Here is a 19,117-nt window from a genome sequence, read left to right as displayed (position 1 = left end):
ATAGTCAACAAAAGAGTTTGAAATGCAGTACTTGGATGCAATCTCAAAAACGACAGAATGATCTCCCTTCATTTCCAAGGCAAACCATTCAATATCATGGTAATCCAAGTCTATTCCCCAACCAGTAATGCTGAAGAAGCTGAAGTTGAATGGTTTTATGAAGACCTACAAGACCTTTTAGAACTAACACCCAAAAAAGATGTCCTTTTCATTATAGGGGACTGGAATGCAAAAGTAGGAATTCAAGAAACACCTGGAATAACAGGCAAATTTGGCCTTGGAGTACAGAATGAAGCAGGGCAAAAGCTAATAGAGTTTTGCCAAGAGAACGCACTGGTCATAACAAACACCCTCTTCCAACAACACAAGAGAAGACTACACATGGACATCACCAGATGGTCAACACCGAAATTAGATTAATTATATTCTTTGCAGCCAAAGATGAAAAAGCTCTATACAATCAGCAAAAACAAGACTGGGAGCTAACTGTGGCTCAGATCATGAACTCCTTATTGCCAAATTCAGACTTAAATTGAAGAAAGTGGGGAAAACCACTAAACCATTCAGGTATGACCTAAATCAAATCCCTTATGAGTATACAGTGGAATTGAGAAGTAGATTTAAGGGACTAGATCTGATAGACAGAGTACCTGATGAACTATAGACAGAGGTTTGTGGCATTGTACAGGAGACAGGAATCAAGACCATCCCCAAGAAGAAGAAATGCAAAAAACCAAAATGGCTGTCTAAGGAGGCCTTATAAATAGCTGTGAAAAGAAGAGAAGTGAAAAGCAAAGGAGAAAAGGAAAGATTTACCTATTTGAACACAGAATTCCAAAGAATAGCAAGGAGAGATAAGAAAACCTTACTCAGCGATCAATGCAAAGAAATAGAGGAAAACAATAGAATGGGAAAGACTAGAGATCTCTTCAAGAAAATTAGAGATACCAAGGGAAGATTTCATGCAAAGATGGGCTCAATAAAGGACAGAAATGGTATGGACCTGACAGAAGCAGAAGATATTAAGAAGAGCTGGCAAGAATACACAGAACTGTACAAAAAAGATCTTCACAACCCAGATAATCATGATGGTGTGATCATGCACACTCATCTAGAGCCAGACACCCTGGAATGTGAAGTTAAGTGGGCATTAGGAAGCATCACTATGAACAAAGCTAGTGGAGGTGATGGAATTCCAGTTGAGCTATTTCAAATCCTAAAAGATGATGCTGTGCAAGTGTTGCACTCAATATGTCAGCAAATTTGGAAAACTCAGCAGTGGCCACAGGACTGGAAAAGGTCAGTTTTCATCCCAATCCCAAAGAAAGGCAATGTTCTCCCTTTTAGACCTCAACTACTGGCTGAGACTGAGCATAGTGAAGGACCCCATGGATCCTTCCTCTTGGACTCCAGAAGGTTCAGTGGGAGGGGAAGTCCTTTGCAGCATGGAGCCCTTCTCTTTCATGTGACTGCATTCTTCATGGGGATCCTATGTTGTCTGTGGCCTTGTGTACTCTGGCCTGTGTCATCTTTTTCCGGATGTCACTCCTGATGTCAGGAAAGGCCCTGGAAGGGATGAGGGAGAGGTAAATCAAAGAGAGCAGGGGGCAGAGCAAGTGGAAGAAAGAAGTAAGGCCAAGTGAGGCGAGAGGTTGTAAAAGAGACTTTCTGGTGGTCCAGGGGTTAAGACTTCCACCTTCCACTGCAGGGGGCACAGGTTCAATCCTTGCCTGGGGAAGCGAGATCCCACATGCAAAAACAAAAACAAAAAAGGGCTGAAAGGGAAGAAGGGAGGAAGGATGCCAATGACAACATTTGATATGAATTTAACACGTTGATGCCTCAGTCTGTATAATGGCCCTGGAAAGTCAGTATGGTTATCATCCCCATTTTCCAGGGGAGGAGACTGAAGTAAAGGTGAATGATGAAACTTGCCCAAAGCCTTATGGCTTGTAAGTGCCAGCCCTGGAACTTGAACTCAGATTCTAACTCCGCTCCCTAGAGCGGGGAAGGTGCAGATGTCCTACAAGGGCATCATCCCGAGGAGGAGGGCGTGTGCCTATCCTACAGCCAGTGCTCAGTAAACAGTGTTGAATGGATGGGGATTCCGGGGGGTTGAGGCTGAAGGCTGTGAGCTGACACTGTAAATTCCTGGTGTCTATCGACACTGGCTAGTGAAGCATCTTACCTTCCCCACCCCGTAATTCCTCAGCCACCTTAATCAGGGCCCCGAAATCCACCAATCAGGAGGAGATCTGAATTTACCAGTTCTTGGTCCCCCTGACCCACCCCTGCTGTGTGAGGAGGGAGGAGGCTGGGGAGGGGGCACAGTTTGACATTGGTCATTTCCTACCCTGGGGCCAGAGTTGAGGCACCTAGTTTCACTCTCTTCCATCAGAAACTAGGAATAGTAAGTCCAGCCTCATAGGGTCTTTGTGGAGATGAAATTGCACAGGGGCAAGCCTTGGGCAGGATGGGGAGGCATAAGTGGACACTGTTATATTGCAGTTCTTGGTCACTAGCCCTACTGCTCGGATGGCCGAGGGGGTCTTTACAGTTGAGAAAAGGCCCTTCTGCTGCCGTCTCAGCCTAACTTGGATCCTCAGCAGGCAGGCAGGCAGGCACTGCAGAACCTCCCTGTCTGTTTCACGGTTGAGCAAATTGAAGCCAAGAAGGTCAGAGAGGACAGGGAGGCCTTGTGGAGGTCTGTGAGGGGTTCCACAGGGGTGTCAGGAAGAGAGGGCCCCCTCTGGGTCCCAGAGCCTAATGTGCCTGCCTGAAGGCCCCTCCTCCCTCAGCTGCCGAGCCCATCAGCGTGGCTGGGCTCTGCTGGCCCATAATGGGTCCCCGTGTCTCTTTCCAGCAGCAGCCTGACCTCGTCTACTTGGAGAAAAACAGGAAGCTGGGCTCTGCCAGGAATCGGAACACACCCTTCCTCAGCTCTGGACTGGAGGATGCTGCGATGGTGGGGGGAGCCTGGGGACAGGACAAGGGACAGCATGTGTGGTAGGGGTTCTAGGCCAAGCCAGGGTGCCCTGGGCCCCACTGCCCCACTGAGGGGCTTGCCTCAATAGGTTGGTCTTGCTCTGGCCTGGCCTTGCTGAGAGCCCACAGGGACCGGGAGGTGGGGAGTCAGGAGGAAGAGCTCCTGGCCTTCCTCTCCCAGTGGGAGCAAAATTATGGGGCACCAGGGTCACAGATGACTTTTGCCTTTGTAAGCCCCTTTTTCCATTAAAAAAAAAACTAAAAAATATATGATACAACTGAATTGATATAAAAGTGAAAAGTAAAAGTCTCTCAGTCGTATCCAACTCTTTGGGACCCAGGCCAAAATACTGGAGTGGGTAGCTTTTCCCTTCTCCAGGGGATCTTCCCTATCCAGGGATTGAACCCAGGTCTCCTGCATTGCAGGCAGAGTCTTTACCAGCTGAGCCACAAGGGAAGCCCAAGAATACTTAGGGAAGCCCAAGAGTACTGGAGTGGGTAGCCTATCCCTTCTCCAGGGGATTTTCCCAACCCAGGAATTGAACCGGGGTCTCCTGAATTGCAGGAGGATTCTTTACCAACTGAGCTATCAGGGAAGCCCTACATTGATATAAAGATGAATATAATCCAGGAGAAGGCAATAGCAACCCACTCTAGTACTCTTGCCTGGAAAATCCCGTGGATGGAGGAACCTGGTAGGCTGCAGTCCATGGGGTCGCCAAGAGTCGGACATGACTGAGCGACTTCACTTTCAACTTTTCACTTTTCACTTTCATGCATTGGAGAAGGAAATGGCAGCCCACTCCAGTGTTCTTGCCTGGAGAATCCCAGGGACGGGGGAGCCTGGTGGGCTGCCGTCTATGGGGTCGCACAGAGTCGGACACGACTGAAGCGACTTAGCATCAGTAGCAGCAGAATATAATCCAAGATGGATTCATGATTACATGAATAGGAAATATAAAATGATTTTATTCAATTTATCTTTTGGTTTTAAGATAAATTAAAATGAAAATATTCACATGGGCCACTGAAGGTATCACGGGTCCTGTGCCTAAAAAGTCATGCTCCCCGCCTGTGGTCCCACAGCAAAGATATTAGCATTCAGATTTTAGAGGGGGTTGTCTGGCTTAGCCTGGAAATAGAACTTCGCTGAGCCTCAGTTTCCTCTTCTGTAGAATGGAGGCATGAGCGTGTCTGATCCTGTGAAAAGTGTCTGTACAGGACCTGCCCCTAAGGCTCCCCCGCTGTTTTCACAGTGTTTGTGAGCCTCAGAGCCTAAGGGAGACCAAGGGGTCTGGGGACACTCCCAGGGTTCCCACATCTTTAACTTCTCCCTCATTTCCTGTCTGTCCCTTTTAGACCCCTGCTTCAGAGTCAGACCCCCAGGTAACAATGAACCTAATGAATGGTTCAAGTCCAGCTCACAAACCACTTCACCGCATGACCCCATCAATCCTCAAAACAGCCCCAGGAGGCAGGTCTTATGTGATGATTCCTCCCATTTTCCCAGCGTGGACACTGACCATCAGAGAGGTTAGGTAACCTGTTCAAGGTCACACTGGAAGGGACAGAGCTGGGACAAGAGTTTAGATGTGTCAGCCTTGACCTCAGTTGGCTCTGTTAAACCTGACACCCCAAGGTGTCCATGGTGACCAGTGTACTTGTGTGTATGTGTGTATTGGCTCTGCTGACAATGTAGGTGGCAAGGATTGGAGGGACTGGGGAAGGGCTCGCGACCTTCCTGGGATGTGTTGACAGGGGTTCATAGATGTAATAAGGCTCTTGCTCTCACCCACGGGGGTCCCTGAGGATCTAGACTTTTGTCTTTGCCCTGCCTGGGGCCTCAGCCAGGACTAACTCCTTGGCTGTACTGCTCTAGATTCGCCCCTCTCTTCCCTCCCCGTCTCCTGTGTTCTGCTCCTTTTTATTTGCTGTTTCTTTAATAGCAACATAGTTAGGTACCTACTGAGTCTAGAACCCAGGGGAGCAATAGCCGCTGTTTTATGTTAGAGCTCTAGGGTCCTCTTTCATTTTTTAACTTTTTTATTGAAAAACAATTTCCTGTCGTCAAAAATACATAATTTCACAAATAGAAATATATTGAAAAGTTGGTATTCTTGTAAGATTTCAGTAAAGAAGTCAGGCTCAGTACTAAGATGAATTCCCAGCTCATAAATATTGTCTAAGTACAAAAACTGTCTACTGCATCATGTAAAGAGAACTCCTTTTAAAGTCCTTGAAACAGAGACTGAATTGCCAGCTGGTAGGGATGGTTCGGGTTAAGGTTTTTTATTTCTGTGATGTTTCTAATTAAAACCTCCCAGCTTCTCTAGCGGAATCAGGCCACTTTAGTCTCTTGTTATTTTGGTGTTTCCTAAGAATCTGAGCTGGGGCTGGATGACGAATGTGCTCCTCACCCCTTTGCCCATGGACTCTGTGGGCTGGTGGCCTGACGTGCCACTGATCTAGCCCCTCCTTTGTCAGAAGAGGAAGAGGGTGGGGGTGGGGAGGACAGGTCACCCAGCTCATGGGTGCTGAGATGGGAGGAGAATCCACTGGCTGCAGGGGCAGTCTCTAGTAGCGTCAGTCGCTCAGTCGTGTCTGACTCTTTACGACTCCACAGACTGTAGCCCACCAGGATCCTCTGTTCATGGGATTCTCCAGGCCAGAATACTGGAGTGGGTTGCCATGCCCTACTCTAGGGTATTTTCCCAACCCAGGGATCGCACCCAGGTCTCCTGCATTGCCAGCAGATTCTTAACCGTCTGAGTTACAGGAAAGGCTGCGGCGGAGGGGGTGGGGGGTGGGGTGTGGGGGGGTGGTCTCTGAATGACCCAAATCTGATCCTGTCACTCTTCTGCCTGAAACCCTCAGGGGCCCTTCTGGCTTGTGGGCCTCCCCAGCCCAGCAGGACTGTGCCCCGTGCCCACTGGAACCAGCTGGCTCCTCCACCATGTCTCACTTCCTGCCCCTCTGGCTGAAGCAGGCGCATGGTTGTTACTCCCATTCCAGCCTCCTTGCGACATTCTTCCCAGCCTTCAGCATCTGGAAATGACCTGTTTCTGTCCATCAGTGTTTATGTAGAGTCTTTGGATTGAGTGCATCTGCCTCCCTGGGTTGTAAGCTCCCTGACCGCCACCACTCTACACCCAGCGCCCAGCTCAGGGCCAGCCAACATGAGGCATGTGGGAAGCATTCCTTGACACCATTATTATATTTACACATATAGTGGTTTTCTTAAAAATTTTTGGCTGTGCTGGGTCTTCGTTGCTGTGTGCAGGCTTTCTCTAGTTGTGGCAAGTGGGGGGCTACTCTTCATCGCGGTGCATAGGCTTCTTATTGCGATGGCTTCTGCGGTGGCAGAACACAGGCTCTAGGTTTACGGGCTCGGTAGTTCAGGTGCTCGGGCTTAGTTGCTCAGTGATATGTGGCATCTTCCCAGCCCAGGGATCCTGCATTGACAGGCAGATTCTTATCCACTGGACCACCAGCAAAGTCCTAAGCATATAGTATTAGTCCATAGAATAATGATATCAACAACTATTTGCTGGAAGATAAGCTTAGGAGTCCTACAGATCTGGGTTCTGTTGTAAGTCATTACTTAAATTTTAACTTTAATTTTTCCCTTAGACAAGACATAAATGAAAAAAAAATTGAGATACTAATCCCCCTCTCTCCCTCTCTGCACATGGCGGTGGTGGTTTAGTCGCTAAGTCATGTTCGACTCTTGCGACCCCATGGGCTGTAGCCCACCAAGCTCCTCTCTCCATGGGATTTCCCAGGCAGGAATACTGGAGTGGTTTGCCATTTCCTTCTTCTGGGGATCTTCCCCATCCAGGGATCAAACCCCTATCTCCTGCACTGCAGGTGGTCTCTTGCATTGCAGGCAGATTCTTTACTGACTAAGCCACTGGAGAAGCCCCTCTGTGTGGGTGTGTGGAGATATATCCCACAAGCCTCGTAGCCAAAAAACCAAAACATAAAACACAAACAATATTGTAACAAATTCAATAAAGACTTAAAAAAATGGTCCACATCAAAAAAAATAATAATAATAAATCCTAATGTCTGATTTCAGTTCCAGAGATTCTGATGAAGTGGATCTGGGGCGTGGCCTGGAGATCGGGAATTTTAAAATGGCCCCAAGTGATTCTAACATGAAGCCAAAGGTGAGACCTGCTGCCTTACCCCAGGTGTGTCTCCAGGGGCCCCCTACCTTCTCACCGCCATCTTCCCACCTGCCTAAATTTCATTTGACACAGCACAAAGACTTTCATGGCACAATAAAGATAAATGGCTTAAAATGCAGAGGATGAATTGAGGAGAGAAAAGTCTGAATCTCTTTCCCACACATGCTCTCAGTCAGCTGGCAGATTCTTTTCTGCCTTTCTAGCAGGAAGAGGATTTGAGCAGAGGGGCTGGGCCCTGGGAGTTGAAAGAGAAAGGGAAAGAGAATCTGGTGTCTGAAGACCCACATCTTTTTCTTTCTTTCTTTTTTTTTAAATTTTGGTCACACCCCATGGCTTATGGGACCTTAGTTCCCTGACCAGGAATCGAACCTGTGTCCCCTGCATTGGAAGGCACAGTCTTAACCCCTGGAAGGCCAGGGAAGTCCTGAGACCCACATCTTAACCTTGGTTTTGCCACAGTGGAAATATGAATAAATCGCTCCTCTCCCCCAACCTGGGTCTCAGTAAGCCCTCGATGAAATGCCGCTCCTATGAAAGCCAGCATCCTGGAGCTAGGTCCAATTCCACAATCCCTAAGAACCAGCCTTCCAACTATTCTAAAGCCCACTCACCCACATAGATTCCCTGGACTCTAGCTTGCTCTGCTTCCTGAAGTTTATTTAACATGATTGAGTTATTATAAAGCTGAATTCCCAGAAGCCATCAGCGTACTTTTGAGGTTATGAGGCAACTCATAGTAAACTTATGAGGTGTTGATAAGTAGAGGTCATGGGGGATCAGCTTTTTATGGAATAGATGAGAATCTTCTATAATCAGCTGGAGGCTTATCTAGTTAGATGTTGCCTAAGAGAGTGAACATGTTTCCTCTCTTGAGCAGGTCAACATGGAGCCCCTGTAATGACTTTGACAAAAATTATTTAAAGGGAACCCTGTTCTTATTTCTGGGGTGACCAATTAATTGATGAGATAGTATAGTTCTTGGAATAAAGAAGAAATTGAAATTCCAAGGAAGAGACAGGAGGCCTAGGAAGCAATTTATTTTTTAAATATGTATTTATTTGGCCGCATCTGGTCTTAATTGCGGCATGTGGGATCTTTAGTTGTGGCACATGGGATCTTGTTCCCTGACTAGGGATCCAACCTGGGCCCTCTGCATCGGGAGCTCAGAGTCTTAGCCCTGGACCACCAGGTAAGTCCCTAGAAAGCAATTTTAATGAGACAGTGAGTATGGTTGAGGTATGGAAATGCCCTGGAATCAGCATGAAGGATGGCCCCAGGAAGGTACCCTTGGGCAACCACTCTTGGCTTTCAGATTTTTTTTCCCAGGTCAGGATTGATGGCCTTCCTGTCACAGAGCCCAGTCAGGCCATGATGATTGCACAAATCACAAACATCTAGCGTCAGCCCAATTAGCCCAAGTTTTTTGAATGTTAGAACTTGCACATTGAGGTCAAGCTCTGTTGGACACAGAGAGGAAGGGTATTTGGGAAAGGACAGACTTTTCCCAGAAATTCTCTGGCATCCAGCCCCTCTCTCCCCAGTTCAGATTTGGGAGCCCATCCAAAGTGAGGCACCATCATGAAGACAGCTCAGATAGCCTGGGGAAGCTTTCAGTCACCTCAAAATATGAAGTGGCTGAATCTCCTTGTGTCGAGCTCTAGGTTAGATGCTCAAGGAGGAGTTGGGAGGTGAGGAAATGTTGCATTATCTTTGTGCTCCCCCTGTGAGGAAGTGGGACCAATTTGTGCTTTGGGCACTGAAGATTCAGACTGGGGTTCAGAGGTGAGAAAGACTTGCTCCCACTCTGGAAAGGGTCACAGTCCGTGGGGGAGACAAACAACAGACCTGGCTCCATTATCCTGCTGTTCTGGGACTTGACTCCACCTGGACAGACCCTGGCTCTTGGTCCTACACATAATGATCATTAAGCGCCGCCCCCCCCCCCCAACTGTTATTCTCCCTCATGTCCCATGGACTGACTGATGGGCTATCTGGTCGACCCATCCTCCAAATATCCTCCAAATAATAATTTATCTTGATTATTGAGTTTTTGGCACTTCCTGAAATTTTGCTCTTGAGGCAAATGCCTAACTTATCTAACCCTAATTGAAGCTCGGACAGACCTCTGACACAGCCACACATATACAAGCAACTGCTGGCCAGAGGGGTGAGTGTTTAGAACAAAGCTCCCTGAGAGTTCAGAGGGACATTTGAGTAATTCTGGGGGCAGTGTTTCCCAGAATGATGCTCTATGGAATATCAGTTCTGTGTGTTGCTCCTCCCCAAATAAAAGGTTTTGTGGACAATAAGTGTGGGAAACAGTGCGTACTTTACTTCCCCTTTAGATATTCATGAGGGACATGAACACGCTGAAGGCTCTGAGACTCCTATATAAAGAAACATTACTTTCTTGGGACTTCCCTGGTGGTCCGGTGGCTAAGACTCTGTGCTCCCAATGCAGAGGGATCAATTCCTGGTCAGGGAACTAGATCCCACGTGCTGCAACTAAGACCTGGCATAGCCAAAATAAATAAATACATATTTTATTTTATTTATTTATTTTTTTAAATACATATTAAAAAAAATAGTTCAAGAAAAAGGAAACAGTACTTTCTTAGCCTAGCCTCTGAGGCTACTAAACTGGATCAGCTTGGGCAATTCTATCAGTGTTTCTTGAATTGAAATGAGAGACCCTCATCTCAGATGCTCTAGGGGAATGTTTGTTAGAAATACAGTCACTTGTCCTCCTGCAAACTTCCTGAGTGAGTCTCTGGAGCCATGCTCCAGGAATTTGCTTTGAACAAGCTCCCAGGTGATCGTGATGCATGCTCAATTTAAGAACACCAGACAAACCTTCCCAGGCTTTGGCTATTTTCTCAGAATACTGTAAAGATCAAGAGATAAACTTGACCAAAAGATGAGTGAAAAAGAAACCTAGACAATTCCAACTCATTCTATGAGGCTAGTGTTGTGCTAATAACAAAACCAGGCAAAGATACCACAAGAAAACTGCAGACCAATATAGATCAAGAATATACATGAAAAAAAATCCTCATCCAAATGTTAGCAAACTAAGTCCAGCAAGGTGTCAAAAGGATTATACACCATGACCAAGTGGGATTTACCCTAAAAATGCAAGGTTGGTTTAACATCCCTAAATTAATTAGTATATGGTACCAAAAGAATTAAAAACAAAAAGCATATGATTATGTCAATACATACAAAAAAAGCATTTGACAAAAGCTAATGTCCCTTCATGATAAAAACACTCAAGCTAGCAATAATAAAGAATTTCCATAACTTGATAAAAGGAATCTACGAAAGCCCCACAGTAGGTTTTTTTTTTAAATGGTGAGAGACTGAATGGTTTCCCTCTGAGATAAGGAACAAAACAAATATGATCACTTTTGCCTTTTCTATTCAACACTGTACTCAGCAAAGTGTAGAATGGTGGTTGCCAGGGGCTGAGGGAGGGGAAATAGGGAGCTGTTGTTCAATGGGCATAAAGTTTCAGTTATGCAAGATGACTAAATTCTAGACATCTGCTGTAAAACATGGCACCCGGAGTTAACATATTGTATGTGGCTTCCCTGATGGCTCAGTAGTAAAGAACCCGCCTGCCAATGCAGAGACACAGGTTCGTTTCCTGGGTCGGGAAGATCCCCTGGAGAAGGAAATGGCAACTCATTCCAGTATTCTCTCCTGGGAAATCCCATAGACAGAGGAGTCTGGAGAGCTACACTCTATGGGGTCACAAAAACGTTGGACACAACTTGGTGGCTAAACAACAACATTGTTTACTTAAAATCTTTGTTAAGAGGGTAGATTTCATTCATGTTCAGTGTCCTTACCACACACACACACAAACAAAATGAAACAAAAATCCAAGAAGGAACTTTTGGAGATTACTTTATTACCTTGACCATAGTGATGGTTGAGCTTCCCATGTGGTGCTTGTGGTGAAGAACCCGCCTGCCAATGCAGATGTAAGAGACTCTAGTTTGATCCTGGGTCTGGAAGATCCCCTGGAGGAGGACATCACAACCCGCTCCAGTATTCTTGCCTGGAGAATCCTATGGAGAGAGGAGCCTGGCGGGCTATGGTCCATTGGGTAGCAAAGAGACACGACTAAAACAACTTAAAAGAAGCAGCAGCAGTGATGATTTCATGGGTGTATGCAATTCATCAATGTGTCCAAATTCATCAAACTGTATGCATTAAATAAAAATCTGCAGATTTTTGTATATCAGTTATACCTCAAAAAAGCTGTTCAAAAATCCCCCATAGATTTGGAGGTTCTAGCCTGGGCAATTAGGGAAGAAAATGAAATAAAAGGCATCCATATTGGAAAAGAAGAAGTAAAAGTATCTGTATTCTCAGGTACCATGATCTTTTATATAGAAAATCCTAAGGAATCCACTAAAAAACTAGTAGAACTAATAAGCAAGTATAATAAGATTTCAGAATACAAAAATCAATGGCATTTCTATACAGTTGTAATGAACCATCTGAACGTAAAGAAAATAATTCCATTGACAATAGCATAAAAAAGAATAAATTACTTAGGAACAAATTTAACAAAATAAGTGCAGGGACTTCCCTGTCTGTCCAGGGGTTAAGACTCCACACTTCCTCTGCAAGGGGTTGCATTCGATCCCTGGCTGGGGAACCTAAGATCCTGCATTTCCTGGGGTGAGGCCAAAAATAAATTTAAAAAAAGAAGTGCAAACTTCATACTCTTGAAAACTACAAAACATTGCTGAAAGATGTTAAAGAAGATCTAGTTTCTTTAATAAGTGAAAAGATATCCCCTATTTGTGGGTCAGAAGATTTAACATTGTTGAGATGGTAAATTTATTTTTAGATTCAACGCAGTTCTTTTTGAAGTCTCAGCTGTCTTATTTCCAGAACCTGATTCTAAATTAGTATGAAAATTTAAGGGGTTCAGAAGTCAAAACTATTTTGAAAAAGGATAATGTTGGAGAACTTGCACTTCCCAATTTCAAAATTTGGTACAAAGCTGCAGTAATCAAGACAGTGTGGTACTGGCATAAGGATAGACAGAGAGATCAATGGAATAGAATTGAGAGTCCAGAAATAAATCCTCACATTTATGGTCAATTGATTTTTGGCATGGATACCAAAGCAATTCAATGGGGGAAGAATTTCATCAAGTGGTGCTGGAACAACTGGATATCCACATATAAAAGAATGAAATTGGATCCCTACCTCACACAATATAGAAGAATGAATTAAAAATGAATCAAAGGCCTAAATGTAAGAGCTCAAACCATAAAAAGGAACAAAATTCGGTCATTTGTAATGATGTGGATGAACCTAGAGTCTATCATATAAAGTAAAGTAAGTCAGAAACAGAAAAACAAATCTAGGATATTAACATGTATATATGCAATCTAGAGAAATGGTACTGAATGAATCTATTTGCAAGGTAGGGATAGAGACTCAGAGAACAGACTTGTGGACACAGAAGGGGAAGAGGAGGGTGGGACGAAATGAGAGAGTAGCATTGACATATATACTACCACGTGTATAATAGATAGCTAGTGGAAACTGCTGTAGCCTGGGGAGCTTAGCTTGGGGCTCTGTGATGATCTAGAAGGGTGGGAGGGAGGAACAGGAGGGAGGGAGTGTGTGTGTGTATATATATATGTATATACGTATATATAGTCCCTCCCACTCCTCCAGCTGACTCACTTTGTTGTACTGCGGAAGCTGACAGAACATTGTAAAGCAATTATACTTCAGTTAAAAAAAAATAGTGATCAACGACAATAACAATAACAACAAAAAACCTACAAAACTCTTGTGACATAGCATAGGGACACATTTTCATGACCTCAGATTAGGCACTAGTTTCTTAAATACAGCACCAAAGCAGAAGCAACAAAAGAAGAAAATAGATAAATTGGATTTCATCAAAATTAAAACTTTTATGCTTTAAAGGATACCATCAAGAAAGTGAAAGACAACCCATAGGATGGGAGAAAATATTTGCAAATCATAATTCAATAATGACATATAATCCAATTAAAAATAAGCAGAAGACCTGAATAGTCATTTTCCTGCAAAAAAGCATGCAAATGGCCAATAAACGCATGAAAAGCTGCTCAACATCGTAATCATAAGAGAAGTAAATGCAAATCAAAACCATAATGAGATACGATTTCTCACTCACTAGGAGACTAACAATAACAACAGATAATAAGTGTTGGTGAGGGTGTGGGGAAATAACACTACTGGTGGGAACATAGATGGTGCAGCGACTTTGGAAAACAGTTAAAAACTCTAATCCTGATGGAGGCCCCGACAAACCTCTGCTAGATGGCACCACAGCTGTTATAGGCCAGAGGGCTAAGTTCCTTAAAAGGGTAAACACAGGGCTACTATATAATCCAGGAGTTCCATTCTTAGTTACGTACCCAGGATTAAAAACGTACAGTCACACAAAAACTTGTACATGACTGTTTTCAGCAATATTATTCATATCAACTCCAAACTGAGAAACAACCAAATGTCCATCAACTAATGAATGGATAAACAAACATGACATAGCCATACAATGAAATTTAGTATATTATTCAACAATAAAAAGGAATAAAGTACTGATTCATGCTACAACATGGATGAACTTTGAAAACATTATACAAGGGGAAAGGGGCCAGACACAAAAGGTCACACATTATACGATCCACTTATGTGAAATTTCCAGAATAAGTAAGTCTACAGAGACAGAAAGTAGATTAGTATTTGCTTAAGGTTGGGGTAGGGTGGTGAAATGGAGAACAACTGCTGAAGGGTATAAGGTTTCTTTTTGAGGTGATGAAAATGTTCTAAAATTGACTGTGGTGTTGGTTGCACAAGTCTGTGAATATACTAAAAACCACTGAGTTGTATACTCTATATGGGTGAATGGTAGAATATGTGAATTATATAAAACTGCTACAAAAAGAAAAGAAACCTATAAGTGGAACTCCATCACACCCTCTGACTGATAAAGTTCATCAGCTTAGACACAAACAGAATGAAACCAAGTGTGAATCAAACCTGCAGCTTCTCACTTCCTCTTACTTCCTCAGTATGTTCTCCCGTGCCTTGCTCAATCCACCATGACCACAAACTGGAGGACCCAACAGAGGAACCCTGGTTGCAAACCCGAGGTGAGTGCTCCATGTGGTCCTCTGTTTTTGACACCTCTGCCTAATTTTCCAGACCTCATTTACTCCAAGAAACATTTCTTTAGAATCTGTGTTTGCAAAACATTTTAAAGAAAAGAAATATAGCCATTGGCCTTCCGTTTTCTGGAGAATCAGAGAGAGAAAATCCATCTTTGGGGCTTCCCTAGTGAGCCAGTGGTTAAGAATCCACTTTGCGTTGCAAGGGACCCTGGTTTGATCCCCGGTCTGGGAAGATCCCACATGTCCAGAGCAGCTAACCCTGGGAGCCGCAGTTACTGAGCCCACTCACATCAATTACTGAAGCCTGTGTATCTAGAGCCTGTGTTCTGCAACAAGAGGAGCCACCGTGATAAGAAGCCAGACCACCAAAATGAAGAGTAGCCCCACTCGCCACAACTAGAGAAAGTCCACATGCAGCAACGAAGATCCAGCACAGCCAAATACCTCTTTTTTTAAATAAAATAAATTTTAAAAATTAAAAAAAAAGACATCATTTAGGATCCACTTTGTTGATACAAGAGAAAAACCCAAAATACCAATGGCTTCAACAAGATAGAACTCTCTTCACTCACACCGAATAGAAGCCTGGAGGCGGGTTTTCCAGGGCTAGTCCTGTCTTTCTCAGCAACACTGGGGACCCAGCCTTTTCATGTTTTTCCATTTTGTCCTGGCACGTGATTGCCCATCCCAAGTGTCACTTCCTGGGCTGAGATGTCTGCTGACGTGGGTTGAAAATGAACGGGAATCAAGGCAGAAGGAGCAAAGAAATGGCACAGTAGCTGGATGTGCATCTGAGGTCAAAAGAGGAATTTGAAAAGATGGGAGATGGTAGAGGCAAGTGAAATGATTTCATTCAGAAGGAGAATTTAGAGATGGCAGAGGGGGTAGAACAGTTCCGGAGCCGGTTCTTTTTTCCTGGGCCCCCTGCATTGGTAGCTCAGATTAGCCACTGGACCACCAGGGAGGTCCAGAAGTTCAGTTCCTGAGAAGTTGAGGAGAGATGGCATCCAGAGCCCCTGTGGAGCAAATGATGTTGGCGAGGAGCAGGGACACTTTTCCAGTTGTCACAAGAGTAGGAGAACGTGGTTCAGGGGGGGAAGTGGGACAGCGAGGGTGCTCCTGAGGGTTTGCTTCTGTTTTCTAATTAAAGTTGTCTCCCCCTTGGCCCCCTCTCTTTCTTCATATTTTCTCTTTCTCTTTACAGGCCTTCACTGAGCACCTACTCCAAGCCATGGGCCTGTTCTCGGTGCTGAGGTTACAGCAGTGATTAAATGGACAAGAACACCTCATGGAGCATACATTCTCCTGGATGGAGAGAGTCAATAATAAAATGAATAAGTAGCTTTCCTTGGTATTGCTCATGCTTAGTCGCTTAGTCATGTCTGACACTTTGCAACCCCATGGGCTGTAGCCCTCCAGGCTCCTCTGCCCATGGGATTCTCCGGGCAAGAATACTGGAGTAGGTTGCCGTGCCCTCCTCTGGGGTTTATTGGTATTAGAAGGTAGTAAGTGCTACAGGAAAAACTAAAGCAGGAAAAGGAGGCAGGATATTTTGTTGGGAAGGAAGGAAAGAAATAAGAAAGGAGGCTGTGGAGGGAAAATGATGGAACGGTTGAATTGGAGATGGTGGAGCGTTGGTGCAGTGAGATGAGGAGAGTCAGAGCCGGAGGGAAGGGAGATGCTATCTGATGGTGGGATGCCTGAAATGCAGATGTCAGAGCTGGGACAACATCTACAATGTGCCTGGGGAGTGGGTGACTGAGATGGTGTGGAGGAAAATACCTGTGGAGGTGAGGAGGTCAAGTAACAGAGAGGCCAGAGAATTGAAAAGTCATCCCTGGGACTTCCTTGGTGATCCAGTTTAAGACTCCACACTCCCAGTGCAGGGGGCCAGGGTTTGATCCCTGGTCAGGGAACTAGAGCCCACATGCTACAACCAAGAGTTTGTATGCTGCAACTAAAGATCCTGCATGTAGCAACTAATACCTGGTTCAGCCAAATAAACATTTTTTTTTTTTTTTTAAATGTCGCCTCTGTGGATGGTGAGATCACAGGGTGTGGGAGTGACTCATGGGCCGGGCCTGGAGCTAAAGTTCCCAATGAACTAGGAGGTTGGTTAGGAGGCAGGTAGACCCGCTGGGGAAAGGCATGGAGGGTTAGGTAGTTGGTTCAAACTTAGAAGAAACTAGAGGGATTTTTTTTGTCTTCTTTGGCTGTGCTGGGTCTTCATTGCTGTGCTCAGGCTTTCTCTAGTTGCAGTGGCTTCTCTTGTTGCGGAGTACTGGCTCTAGAGAAGGGACTCAGCAGTTGTGGTGCGTGGGCTTACTTGCCCCACGCCATATGGAATCTTCCTGGTGGTTGTTGTTTTGTCGCTCAGTTGTATCCAACCTTTGCGACCCCATGGTCTATAGCCCTCAAGTCTCCTCTGTTCATGACATTCTCTAGGCAAGAATACTAGAGTGGGTGGCCATTTCCTTCTCCAGGTGATCTTCCTGACCCAGGAATGGAACTCGTATCTCCTGCAAATCTCCTGAACTGCAGGCAGATTCTTTACCACTGAGCCACCAGGGAAGCCCAGTGCAGGCAACACACCAGGGGACACCCAGCTCACAGGGGACACACCCAGAAGATCTGATCAAATCTGCCGTCCCTGCATTGGCAGGCGGATTCCCAACCACTGGACCACTGGGGAAGTCCAGAACTAGAGTTTTTAAGGGAGGAAGGAAGAAAGATGACTTCAAAGGAGTCATGGGGAATGAGGGAAACCAACACCCCACCCTCCACCTCCCAGCTCTGAGGTACTTGGAATATAAGAGAAAATATAGCTTTCTCTTAAGCAGGAAACGGTATCTCAGGGGAGAGCTTGGTTTCCGTTAGGGCCAGGAAGTGGGGGGAGATTTCCAGAATTGGTAGAGTGGGAGTTCCAGAGAGCCCGGGGGGCGGGGAGGGTTTAGAAAAGGGAGGAGAGGGATTGGGTAGATTGGGACGAGTGTCTGAGTGATGGTGGCTCAACAATGACTTTCAGTGAATGATGCGACCAAGGGTGTGGGGCTCAGTGGTCTTTTAGAAGGAGGGAAATTAGTCCAGACTGGGTTGATGAAGATTTATTTGCCTTTTTCCCCCAAAACATTTTATTATGAAAAATTTCAAATATATAGAAAATTTTAAAAAGAATTGCATGTGAATTTTCACATACCTACCACTGAGGTTCTACAATTAACATTTCGTTCTGCTTAATCACTTATCTATGCATCTCTCTCTCTCCCCATCCATCCATCCATCCATCCACCCACCCACCTATTCATCTATCCCTTCATTTAAAAAATTTTTTGAGGGAATTCCCTGTCAGTACAATGGTTAACAACCCACTCCAGTATTCTTGCCTGGAGAATCCCATGGACTGAGGAGCCTGGAGGGCTACAGTCCATAGGGTCACAAGGAGTTGGACACGACAGAAGCAACTTAGCATGCGTGCCTGCACAGTGGTTAGCACTCTATGCTTTCACTGCTATAGGTCTGGGTTCAGTCCCTGGTTGGGAACTAAGATCCTGCAAGCCACCTGGCGTGGATAAAACAAAAAACAAACAAAAAGAGAAAGAATTCTTAAACCCTTTCAAGGAAAATTGCAGACATTAGCATAATTTACCCCTAAACACTTTAGGATGTATATAACTAACTGAAGTTCAATAACTGTTTATCTTGTCCTGCCAGGCTCCTCTGTCCATGGAATTTTCCAGACAAGAATACTGGAGTGGATTGCCATTTCCTTTTCCAGGGGATCTGCCCCACTCTGGTATTGAACCCTCCTTTTTTGCATCTCCTACATTGACAGGCAGATTCTTTACCACTGAGTCCCCTGGGAAGTCTGTAAAAAAGGCACAAATCTTAATTATATTAATACATTAGGTGAATTTTGACAGATGCCTGTACCTATAAAACTCAAACCTCTATCAAGATACAGTACATCACCATCACCCCAGAAAGTTCTCTATTTTCCTTCCTAGTGGGTCCCTTCCTCTCCCCACCTAGGTATTTTCCCCATCATAGATTAGTTTTGCCTGTTCTAGTACTTCATATAAATAAAATCATATTATAGGTACTCTTCTATGTCTAGTTTTTCCTCTTGGCAAAATGGGAGATTCATTCATGATGTTGTATGTATTGGTAGTTAATCCCATTTTATTGCTAAGTCATGTCCCTTTATATGATTATAACAGAAGAATTACGTATTATTCTGTTGATAGTCACTGGAGCTATTTCTAGTTTTCAGAGATTATGAATAAAGTGTCTATGAACATTTTTGTATGAGTTGTTTTGAGGACATATACTTTCATTTCTCTTAGTTAAATAGCTAGAAGTGAAACTGCTGGATCATAGGTGACTTTTGTTTTAAGAAACTGCCAGATCTTTATCCAAAGTGGTTGTACCATTTTATATCCTTACCAATAATGTCTGAGAGTTCTGACTGCTCCACCTCTTTGTCAACATTTGATGTTGTCAGTCTTTAATTTTAGTTATTCTGGTAGGTGTGTATTGGTGTTGTTGAGGGTTTTATTTTGCATTTTCTTGATGATGAATGATGTTAAGCAGTTTTTTGTGTGCTTCTTCCTTTATGAAGTTTTTATTAAATCTTTTGTCTATTTAAAACACTGGGATTTTATTTTTTATTGGGTTGTAGGGATTCTTTACATATTCTGCAAGTTCTTTGTCAAATACATTTTGCAAATATTTTCTCACAGCCCAAGT

Source organism: Cervus canadensis, chromosome 1 (genome assembly GCF_019320065.1).
Source record: "Cervus canadensis isolate Bull #8, Minnesota chromosome 1, ASM1932006v1, whole genome shotgun sequence".
Classification (NCBI taxonomy): Eukaryota; Metazoa; Chordata; class Mammalia; order Artiodactyla; family Cervidae; genus Cervus; species Cervus canadensis.
Note: the sequence above shows the minus strand (reverse complement) of the source record.